The 11,477-nt window shown below is 47.6% G+C and overlaps 1 protein-coding gene across 1 annotated transcript in view; it reads left to right on the top strand.

The window, feature by feature from the left end:
* Positions 1-48: 48 nt before the first annotated feature.
* The window catches only part of LOC143767646 (uncharacterized), a 383,745-nt gene continuing 372,316 nt past the window's right edge, over positions 49-11,477 (top strand). Inside the window, exon 1 of the mRNA XM_077256095.1 lies at positions 49-84. The gene's annotated coding sequence lies outside the window, so the exon portion shown is untranslated. The remainder of the gene's footprint in view (positions 85-11,477) is intronic.

Below are 11,477 nucleotides of genomic sequence, written 5' to 3'. Positions count from 1 at the left end.
GTTCTGTTGTGGACTCTATAAAAGAGTGTTACCGGTAAGTAATCTACAGAAGAAGACAAGTCAAGCCTGTAGTGCCTGTAGAAGGTGAGGACCACGTTGTGGCCTTACATATAAATTCAATCTGGCCATCCACTCTTTCAGCCCAGGAGGATACTACGGCTCATGTGAAATGTGCTTTCATGCCCTGCGGCGGGTTCTCCTCTTTTGCCGAGTAAGCCAGACCAATCGCCTCTCTCATCCATCAAGAAAGCGTGCCTTTTGGGATTCCAGACCCCGTCCTGTGGCCCTGAAAGGACACAGAGAGCCCTGATCTGCCTTCATGGTCTAATCCTATCTAAATAGGCTAAGACAGCTCTCTTCATGTCTAACGTATGAAATTTTTTCCTCCTCCGGTGTTGTCGGGTTATCATAAAATGAGGGAAGATAAATTCTCCTGGGATCTATGGAATTTAGTAGACACCTTAGGAAGGGTCTGTTTTTAATACTGTCTTATCATGGAATATTGACAGGGCCTGGATATCACTCACTTTTCTTGCTGATACTAGGGCCACTAATAAGGCCGTCTTTAATATAATGCATTTTAATGAGGCTGAGTGTAATGATTCAAATGGACCCCCTGTCAATGCATCTAGAACTAGGTTGAGATCCCAAGATGGTATATGAGAATTATGCACTGGGTAAGCTCACTGACATGCTGAAACAAACCTAGCTACACATCTGTCTCCAGCAACATTGTAACTATATAAGGCTCCCAGAACCGATGTTTGGACCTTGGCCTCTTGGGCCTAAACGGGGTTATCAAGATCACTTTCGCTCCTTCCTCCCTTATTTTTCTAATAACTATTGGTAGAGTTATCATCGGGGGGAAAGGCATAAGCCTGATGAAAGGTCCATGAGGACTGAAGGGAGTTGAGTATATCCGGATGGTTCTCTCCTCTCTGTATAGCGAAGTGAACCTTTCGACCTGCCGGTTGTTTCTTGTAGCAAAGAGGTCTATCTCTGGCATGCCCCACATGTCCGTTATCTTCTCGAAAATGCAACGGCTGAGCACCCATTCTCCTTAATGCAGAGTAATGCGACTTAGGTAGTCTGCTACAGAGTTGTCTACACCCCTGACGTGAAGGGCTGACATGGACAAGGGGTGTTCTTTGGCCAGATACAGGATTCTGTCCGTGGTAGACATCAGAGTTCCTGATCGTGTTCCTCCTTGATGATTTAAATATGCTACTGTAGTGGTGTTGTCTGATACAACTCTTGTATGAGTTCCTTGCAGCTGTGGAAGAAAATTATGCATGGCATGATAAATAGCTTTTAACTCCCTTAAATTTGATGAGTTGTTTTCTTCAGCTAGAGACCATTGTTCCTGAACTATGTTTTCCCCTAAATGCACTCCACGGACTAGCAACCGTGGAAATTATTTTTGAGAGTCTTACTACCCACAGAACTCCTCTCGAGAGGTGTCTTGGATTTAACCACCATTCCAGGGATCTAACTACCTCAGTTGAAAGTGATTACTCCCTCCAACTGTCCCTGGAGTCTTTCCTCTTCCTGTAGGATGACCCGCTGTAGCTGTCTAGTATGGAACTGGGCCCACTGTACTGCAGGAATACATGATGTAAGAGAGCCAAGCAGAGACATACCCTCCTTCAGGGACATTCTAGGGTTGTCAATTGAGGAATGTACTTTATTAACTATTGTTAATCTCTTCGCTTTCAGAAAGAGGCATTTCTGACTTGCAGAGTCTAGATGGTAGCCCAGTAACGTCTGGCAGGTTATTGGGAGAAACCTGGATTTGTTCCAGTTGATCAGCCAACCCAAATCCTGCAAAGATGAAATTACATTAACCAGCCGCCGCTCACATTGGATGGCTGAGTTTCCTACCACCAGAATATCATCCAAGTATGGGACTATTAAAGTGTCCTTTTAACCAAGTGCAACATCACCTCCAGCACTAACTTGGTGAAGACCCGGGGCGCCATGGACAATCTGAAGGGCATCGCCGTGAACTGAAGATGATGGATCTGACCTTCTAACACGACCACCACCCAGATGTATTGTTGATGCAAAACATGAATTTGGAGATGATAATATGCATCCTTGAGACCCAGGACTGCCATGAAGCATCAGGGAAATACATTTTTATAGCTGATCGAATGGACTCCATTTTGAAAGCCCAAGATCTTATAAAGGTGTTTAGCCTCCTAAAATTAATTATTGTCCTATAAGAGCCATTTGGCTTAGAGACAAGAAATAAGAGGGAGTAAAATCCTTTCCCCCTTTGGTCTGCCGGAGCCTCTTCTAGAACACGTTTAGCTAACAGACCCTTAAGGTACCTTCACACGAAGCGACGCTGCAGCGATAGCGACAACGATGCCGATCGCTGCAGCGTCGCTGTTTGATCACTGGAGAGCTGTCACACAGACCGCTCTCCAGCGACCAACGATGCCGAGGTCCCCGGGTAACCAGGGTAAACATCGGGTTGCTAAGCGCAGGGCCGCGCTTAGTAACCCGATGTTTACCCTGGTTACCAGTGTAAAAGTAAAAAAAACAAACAGTACATACTCACCTGCGCGTCCCCCAGCGTCTGCTTCCTGACACTGACTGAGCTCCGGCCCTAACAGCACAGCGGTGACGTCACCGCTGTGCTTTCACTTTCACTTTAGGGCCGGCGCTCTGTAAGTGTCAGGATACAGACGCTGGGGGATGCATGTGAGTATGTACTGTTTGTTTTTTTTACTTTTATGCTGGTAACCAGGGTAAACATCGGGTTACTAAGCGCGGCCCTGCGCTTGGTAACCCGATGTTTACCCTGGTTACCAGTGTAAAACATCGCTGGTATCGTTGCTTTTGCTTTCAAACACAACGATACACGGCGATCTGACGACCAAATAAAGTTCTGGACTTTATTCAGCGACCAGCGACATCACAGCAGGATCCTGATCGCTGCTCCGTGTCAAACTAAACGATATCGCTAGCGAGGACGCTGCAACGTCACGGATCGCTAGCGATATCGTTACAAAGTCGTTTCGTGTGAAGGTACCTTTAATTTCCAACTCCAAAGCCTCCTGCTGAGCATGAGACTTTAGAGAAGTCAATAGGATGGAGTCTGGAGGGACCTGGGCAAACTCTAATCTTAAGCCAGATGTCACGAGGCTAACGGCCCAGGAGTTAGATGTTATTGCTTTCCATTGTCGGCAGAAGACCATAACCTGCCGCCCACCGGCAGGTCAGAGTTACCGGGACTTAACTCCACTCTTGAAGGGATGGCTGCCAAACAAGGTACCCTTCTGCTTAGTTTCTTTGTTGCCCCAGTGGTTTTGGTCCTATAGTCTCTGTTCCTGTTGAATGACTGCTTCCTAAAAGCTCTCTTACAGGATGGAATGTATGCATTAGGGAACCCCTTCTTCCTTTCTCCCGATTTGGTCAGAATTTCATCCAATATTTTGCCAAACAGGTACTCACCATGGTATGGCACAGAGTTTTGATTTGGTCTGGGCATCACCTCTCCAGCCTTTTACCCATAAGGCCGGACGGCCTGCAATGGATAATCCTGCGGATTTTTGCCGCTAGACACAGAGATTTGGCCAAGATGTCTGCCAAGAAGGCTGCTGCACCTCTGATTAGAGGGATAGAAGCACATAATTTGTCCCTGGATAGACTGGCTTTTTTATTCTCTTCCAATTGATCTAACCAAACTAGCATGGATCTTGCAGTGCAAGTGGCTGATATTGCTGGTTTGAAGGCTCCCGTACATGCCTCCCAGGACTTCTTAAGGATTGTATCCGCTTTATCCAGGGGGTCAGAAAGCATTCTTGAGTCTTCCACTGGTAAGGAAGATCGACGGGAGGTAGGGGCTCCGGCTGCATCTACTTTGGGAGCTTTTACCCAAGAGACTAGATAATTATCATCGAAGGGATATCATCACTTAGATGTTGAGGGAAGGAAACCTCTCTGTCCTTGTTTACCCCATTCTTTTTTCACTAGTTCTTTAACCGCTGATATTACCGGAAATGCTCACCTCTTAACCTGAGAGAGATCTGCAAACATAATTTCCTGAGGCGTCTTGGGGTCTAACCCTATTGTCTTCCGAACTGATCTGACAAGGTTATTAATGCTGTAAGTCGGAAAGCAATTAAGCTCCTCCTCTTCTGAAGATAATGTCTCCTGGGATGAATCTGAGCCGAGTTTGCCACTGTCCGAAGAGGACCTGGACCTAGGGGAGGTATATTGCCTGCTAGGCTTCTGCCCCTTGGTTCACCTGGAACCGCCCAGGGCCTGTAACTCTTCCCTGATCATAAGCCTAATGTCCTCCTTTTTAACTGAAGTCTCTACCTGCAGAGTATGCCCAATGCAGATCTGACACAGCCTTTTGGGATAACTATCTGGAAGGGGCTGGGAACACAAGGCACATTCTTTATGCTTATATTTTCTGGTCTTTTTAGCCTGAAGGGGTATATAGAAAGCAGGGGCTTTCAGCTTAATAGGTGTAATTAGTAACACTCACCCAGTGAAGCTTGTTAACATGGTACCGGTTGCGAAAGTGAAGGCACAGGCTGAGATGTGGAATTACTCAGCTTTTTGCCTCTACCACTTTTGTCTGTGGAACCTCTCTGTCCGGAGCGTCCACTGCCACTTTTCCTGCTGCTGTGCGTAAGCACCACCACTTCCTCCAGTGGGTGCATAGCGGTGTCATTTTGGGATGACATCACTGTACACCAGTAAGACTGTAGCCAGTGCTTTTATGCAGCATGCCCTGTTAGGGTGGTTTCACACTTGCGTTTTTGTCTGCAGCGTTTTTTGCACAAAAAAACGCATGCGTTTTTTTCCCTTCCCCCATGACGGCACACCTGAGAGAGGGGATCCGCCCAGCCAGGACAGGAAACCCTACTGAAAATAAAAGGGCGGTACCTCTGTCGCTTCAGTTGGGTTTCCTGTCCTGACAGGGACCCTCGTGCTGAACACGGCGGTGATTCCACTCACCCAGGTCCCGTCCCGGCGTTGAAGAGCAGGCAGCGCCTGTGTGTCGGTGTTCGGGAGCATGGAAGCGCCGTCCGCAGGTCCCCCGGGGTCTCTGCGTCCGAGCGGGCGTTGGTGCAGCACGGTCGGACCCGGCTCCTTCCGTGGCTGCCACGCGGCCCTCCTCCCTCTGCCGGCATCCAGGTGCGGAGGCCGCTTCTGTGTCGCCCGTCTGACGTCACGCGCAAGGCACGCTAGGAATGGGCGTGCCCGCGTGACGTCGGGGGCGGGCGCCGGATCCAAGATGGCGGCGCCCATGAAGAAACGCCGGCCGGTGGAAAAAGGACTCCGGCGGCGCGGCAGAGGAGGGGAGGGGCCACCATTGGGCACCGGAGGAGGCGGGGAGTGCAGTGGTCCCCCATAAATGGGTGTCTGACCACAGAAGACGCGCTCATGTCCAAAAACTTCAGCATGGAAGTGGGACAACCAGAGCAGCAGCAGCAGCCGCCGCCATCACAGCAGCAGCAGCATCAGGAGCTCTCGCCAGATGCCTTGCCGAGCCACCAGCACAGGAGCAGTCGCTCAAGTGGTAGGAGCAGCAGCCGTCCTGTCCAGCAAGACTCTTCAGCGTCCAGAAGGGACACTGCACGTGCATCTGTCCAGCCTCCAAAACCGGTACCCTTGACTGACGGCGGTGGTGAGTGATCTTCGTGAATGTCACCCTTATGGTAACAGGGTCCATTTTTTCTGTTTGATCACTAGGGCCCGAGGAAATCTAGCGGCAAAACAAAGAACCGCGAATGTGCCCTTTGTAAAGCCCCGCTTGCAGTTCAGTGGCAGAAGGACCTCTGCTCTGACTGCATTCAAAAAACCATACATGATGAGACTCCTAATTTCGCCACTAGCCTCAAGGCCATAATTCAGGCAGAAATTAAAAACTCCCTAAACCTGGCCCTTAAAAAATCAGGGAGGAAGAGCCGTAAAGTGTCTACGGATTCGGAGGCCTCTCAGAAACAGGAGAGTCAGAAATCTCCCTCTGCCTCCTCCGCCTCTATCCAGTCCTCAGATTCCTCCTCAGATAGTGATACAGGAGGTCGCCCGTGTTTCCCAACTGAGGATGTAGAAAAATTAGTCAAAGCAGTCAGATCTGCAATGGGACTTAAAGAGGAAAAGACACCTAGGTCACTTGAGGATGTCATGTTTGGCGGTTTAGAGGAAAAAAGCATTTCCGGTCAATGCAAAAATTAAAGCATTGATCGAAAAAGAATGGAAAAAACCCGAAAAAATCGGTACCTTACCTTCTTCATCTCAAAGGAGATATCCTTTTGAAGAAAAAGACTCTGAATCCTGGGAGAAAATCCCTAAGGCTACGTTCACATTTGCGTTGTGCGCCACAGCGCACAACGCAAACAAAAACGCAGCAAAACGCATGCACAACGCTGCGTTTTGCGCCGCATGCGTCCTTTTTTTAATTGAATTTGGACGCAGCAAAAATGCAACTTGCTGCGTCCTCTGCGCCCAGACGCGGGCGCCGCAGCGACGCATGCGGCGCATGTCCATGCGCCCCCATGTTAAATATAGGGGCGCATGACGCATGCGGCGCCGCTGTGGCGCCCGCCGCTAATGTGAACGTAGCCTAAGATTGATGGTGCGGTAGCCAAGTCCCTGAAAAAATCATCCCTTCCTTTAGAAGATTCAGGGATCCTAAAAGATCCACTGGACAAAAAAGCAGATGGGTTTTTGAGGCACATCTGGGAAGCAGCGGCAGGGGGCTTGAAACCAGCTATAGCTGGAACATGTACAGCTCGCGCTCTTATGGTCTGGTTACAGCAGATAGAAGACCAGCTAAGGGATAAAGTCCCTAGGAATGACATTCTTGCAAATATATCCCTAGTTCAAGGCGCAGCAGCATTGCTGGTGGATTCCTCTGTGGACTCCGCGAGATTAAGAGCAGCGGGCCTGTCCAATGCGGCCAGAAGAGCCCTATGGCTTAAGGGTTGTCCGGGAGATTTGCCATCCAAACACAGGCTATGTTCCATCCCATGTGACGGTCAACTCCTCTTTGGGAAAAAGTTAGAGGAGATTTTGGAACAGGCAGGAGACAAAAAGAAAGCCTTTCCAACCTTCCCGAAAGATCCGAAAAAACCCTTTTTTCGGAGGAGATTTAACAGAGGCCGACCTCCAGGAGATAGGAGAAATTGGGACTTCAAAGATAAAAGGAAATCAGGCTATATGTTCAAAGGGCCCTCTACATCTGCCAAAAAGTCCCCCCAATGACATTACATCAGAGGTTGGAGGAAGGCTCTCCCTCTTCTATCCAGCCTGGATAAACATCTCCCCGAGCATCTGGGTTTTAAATATCATAAAAGAAGGCCTAAAAATAAAATTTATCCGTCCACCCAGGCACAATTTCGTAATAACTCCCTGGAGGAAAGCCTGGCAGGAACAATTAGCTCTAGAAACGGAAGTCCTCGGACTGATTCAAAAGAATGTCTTGCAAGAAGTCCCGGTTCAGGAGTTGGGAAGAGGGTTTTACTCCCCCCTCTTTCTAATTCAAAAACCCGATGGCTCTTGGAGGACCATAATCAACCTAAGAAAACTCAACCTTTCAATAGACAATCACTCCTTCAAGATGGAGTTTATCAACACAACCACAAAACTTCTATTTCCTCACTGCTTCATGGCAGTAATAGACTTAAAGGACGCATATTACCATATTCCAATACATCACAAATACTGGAGATACTTGAGAGTGGCACTCTACATACAGAACCAAGTGAAACATTACCAATACACAGCCCTTCCATTCGGCCTATCTACTGCTCCCAGGGTCTTCACCAAGGTGATGGCAGAGGTAATGTCATATCTCCATTCTCGGAATATTGTAATTGTCCCATACTTGGACGATTTTCTTGTGATAGGGAAGACAGAGGCCGATTGCTCCCATCAGATAACGACCGTAATATCAACTCTAACAGAACTCGGTTGGTTAATAAATGTCCCCAAGTCGAAGTTAGTTCCTGTAAAGGTACAATCCTTCCTGGGCCTGATACTAGATTCAGAACGTCAACTCTGCCTCCTCCCGGAGAACAAAGTAACCAAAATAATCAATTTGACCACTGCAGCGATACATCAACCAGCAATGACCCTAAGGAAAGCGATGTCCCTACTAGGCTCATTAACGTCCTGCATTCCAGCGGTAGGGTGGGCACAATTCCACCTGAGACAACTGCAGTGGGAAGTTCTGTCAGCCCAAAGACTGTTAAGAGGGCATTTGGAAGGAAGTCTATGTCTTCCTCAGGATGTAAGAAATTCCTTAAAATGGTGGACCATAGAGGAACATCTCACTATGGGAGTCCAATGGCAGAAACCGGTCGAGGATGTAATCACGACCGACGCAAGCAACATAGGTTGGGGAGTTCACTTAAGATCCCATTCAATTCAAGGAACTTGGTCCCCCCAAGAAAAGAGCTATGCCTCAAACGTAAAAGAACTATTGGCAGTAGTAAAGTCCTTGAAACATTTTCTTCCCCGGCTCCAGGGCCGCCATGCTCGAGTCATGACGGACAATCGAGCAGTAGTGGCCTATATGAATCACCAGGGGGGGACGAGGTCTTGGAACCTCATGGAGGTGTCAAACTCACTATTTCATTGGGCAGAACAACACCTATCTTCCCTAACAGCTCTACACATAAGAGGGGTAGAAAACTTTCAGGCAGACTTTCTGAGTCGCAGAGTTCTGAGACAAGGGGAATGGTCCCTGAATCCCGAGATATTCCAACAAATAATACAGGCCTGGGGTACACCAGAGATAGACTTGTTTGCCACCTCACGCAACAAAAAAGTGAAAAAATTTTGCTCACTGAACCCAAACGAACATCCTTTCGCAGTAGATGCCCTACTAATACCGTGGAAATTCTCTCTGGCTTACGCATTTCCCCCAATAGTGATGATTCCAACAGTAGTCCGGAAAATCAGAGAAGACCGAGCAAAAATAATACTCATAGCTCCATTCTGGCCAAGAAGACCATGGTTCTCCCTTCTAAGGCAGATGTCGTTAACAGACCCATGGATTCTGCCAGATGTGCCGGACTTGTTAACCCAGGGACCAGTGACCCACTCTCAGGTGAAGGGCTTCCATCTGGCAGCCTGGCTTTTGAGAGGGCGCTACTAAGCCGCCAAGGATTCTCACCAGGGTTAGTCTCCACCCTGTTAAAAAGCAGAAAGCCTATAACGTCTAGAGTCTACGGTAGGACCTGGAAGAAATTTTTAGATTTCTTAGGGGAGCCGTTAGGGGATGTAGCTCCAGTGGGTCCCATCCTAGAATTTCTACAAGCAGGCTTGCAGCTAGGGTTAGCAACTAGCACCCTTAAGGTTCAAGTTTCAGCCTTAAGGGCCCTATATAATTGCAACCTAGCATCTAATAGATGGGTTTCACGATTTATAAAATCCTGTGGCAGGTCTAGACCAGTTATTATTCCCAAAATCCCTCCTTGGGATCTAAATCTAGTCTTGGAGGCTTTAACCAAAGATCCTTTTGAGCCTTTACAGAAATTATCACCTAAATTACTCACCCTGAAAACGGTCCTGCTAGTAGCCCTATCATCGGCCCGTAGAGTAGGTGATTTACAAGCTCTATCAATATGCCATCCTTACACTCAGGTTTTTGATGACAGAATAATCTTAAGATCAGATCCAGCGTATCTCCCCAAAGTAGTCCAAAAACTTCATAGGAGTCAGGAGATCACATTACCATCATTTTGTAATAATCCTAAAAATCCGGGTGAACTAAAGTTCCATATGCTAGATGTGAGGAGATCCATGTTACAATATATAACCATGACTAGTCAGTGGAGGAAAGATCAAACCCTATTTGTAGCCTTTCAAGGTAGTAAAAAGGGATGTGGGGTAGCTAAAAGTACCATTGCTAGATGGATCAGGGAGGCCATTAGTCTGTCCTATTCTGCAAGTGGCACTCCGGTTCCTGACGGCCTCAAGGCTCACTCCACCAAAGCTGTGGCTACCTCCTGGGCAGAGAAAGCTGAGGTATCAATTGACCAAATTTGCAAGGCCGCTGCCTGGTCCTCACCCTCAACTTTTTTCAAACACTACCGGCTAGACCTTTCCTCCTCTGCTGACCTAACCTTTGGTAGAAGGGTACTCCAAGCAGTGGTCCCTCCCTAAGGGTTTTTCTTTCTACAAAAGTCTCTCAGGTGTGCCGTCATGGGGGGAAGGGAAAACACCAAGGTTACTTACGGGTAGCCGGTTTTTCCAGAACCCATGACGGCACCCGTATATTCCCCCCCTTTTTTAACCTTTTTGGTGTGCACTATCGTTTTGGGTGTTTTTAGTTAATATAATGTGGTGTTGGATTGCCATGTGTACTAACCAGGGGGGCCTCTCATGCTCTGAAAACCAACTGAAGCGACAGAGAGGTACCGCCCTTTTATTTTCAGTAGGGTTTCCTGTCCTGGCTGGGCGGATCCCCTCTCTCAGGTGTGCCGTCATGGGTTCCGGAAAAACCGGCTACCCGTAAGTAACCTTGGTGTTTTCCCTATATTTAACATTGAAAACGCATGCGTTTTTTTTGTACGTGTTTGGTCGCGTTTTCAAACGCATGCGGGTTTTTTCTGCATGCGTTCATTTTCAGAAATGCAACCTGCAGTATTTTCTTGCGGCGTTTTTTTGCCGCGAAAAAACGCATGCGTTTTTTCGCGGCAAAAAAATGCATTGCTGTCTATGTAAACGCATGCGTTTTTAAGCACATGCGTTTGTTTGCGTTAAAAACGCATGTGTTTTTATAGAAAAAAAAACAGAAAACACACTGAAAAGCCACCCACCACCATCAAGGTGCTAAAGGGATCCAAACCCTAACTCTACCCCTAACCTCACCCCTAACCGTTTAATGAACATTTTCTGACAGTCATAGTGCCACGTATTTAAGTGCCACGTATTTCAGTTGCACGTATTTAAGTGCCACGTATCACGTATTTAAGTGCCACGTATCACGTATTTAAGTGCCACATATTTCAGTGCCACGTATCACGTATTTAAGTGCCACGTATTTCAGTGCCACGTATCACGTATTTCAGTGCCACGTATCACGTATTTCAGTGCCATGTATCACGTATTTCAGTGCCACGTATTTCAGTGCCACGTATATCAGTGCCACGTATTTCAGTCACGTTTAGGGTTAGGGGTAGGGTTAGGGTTTTCTTGTGTTTTCTTGTGTTTTCTTGTGTTTTCTTGTGTTTTTCTATAAAACGCATGCGTCTAAAAAACGCATGCGTTTTACCGCGTTTACATGTGTTTTTTCACACATGCGGTTTTTTAAAAAACGCATGCAGATAAAAACGCAAGTGTGAAACCAGCCTTAGCGATGGAATCCTCAAAAAAAAATTTTTTTCAAACACTTCACCCAGAAGCATTACCATCACTTCCAGGTCGCGCATCCCCACTCTGTGCGCCTGCGCGGACTCGCCGCCCTGTACAGGCGCCCAGACTCTACAACCTCAAAGCTA

This window comes from Ranitomeya variabilis, chromosome 4, assembly GCF_051348905.1.
Source record: "Ranitomeya variabilis isolate aRanVar5 chromosome 4, aRanVar5.hap1, whole genome shotgun sequence".
NCBI lineage: Eukaryota > Metazoa > Chordata > Amphibia > Anura > Dendrobatidae > Ranitomeya > Ranitomeya variabilis.
This window is presented reverse-complemented; position numbering and strand designations above follow the sequence as displayed.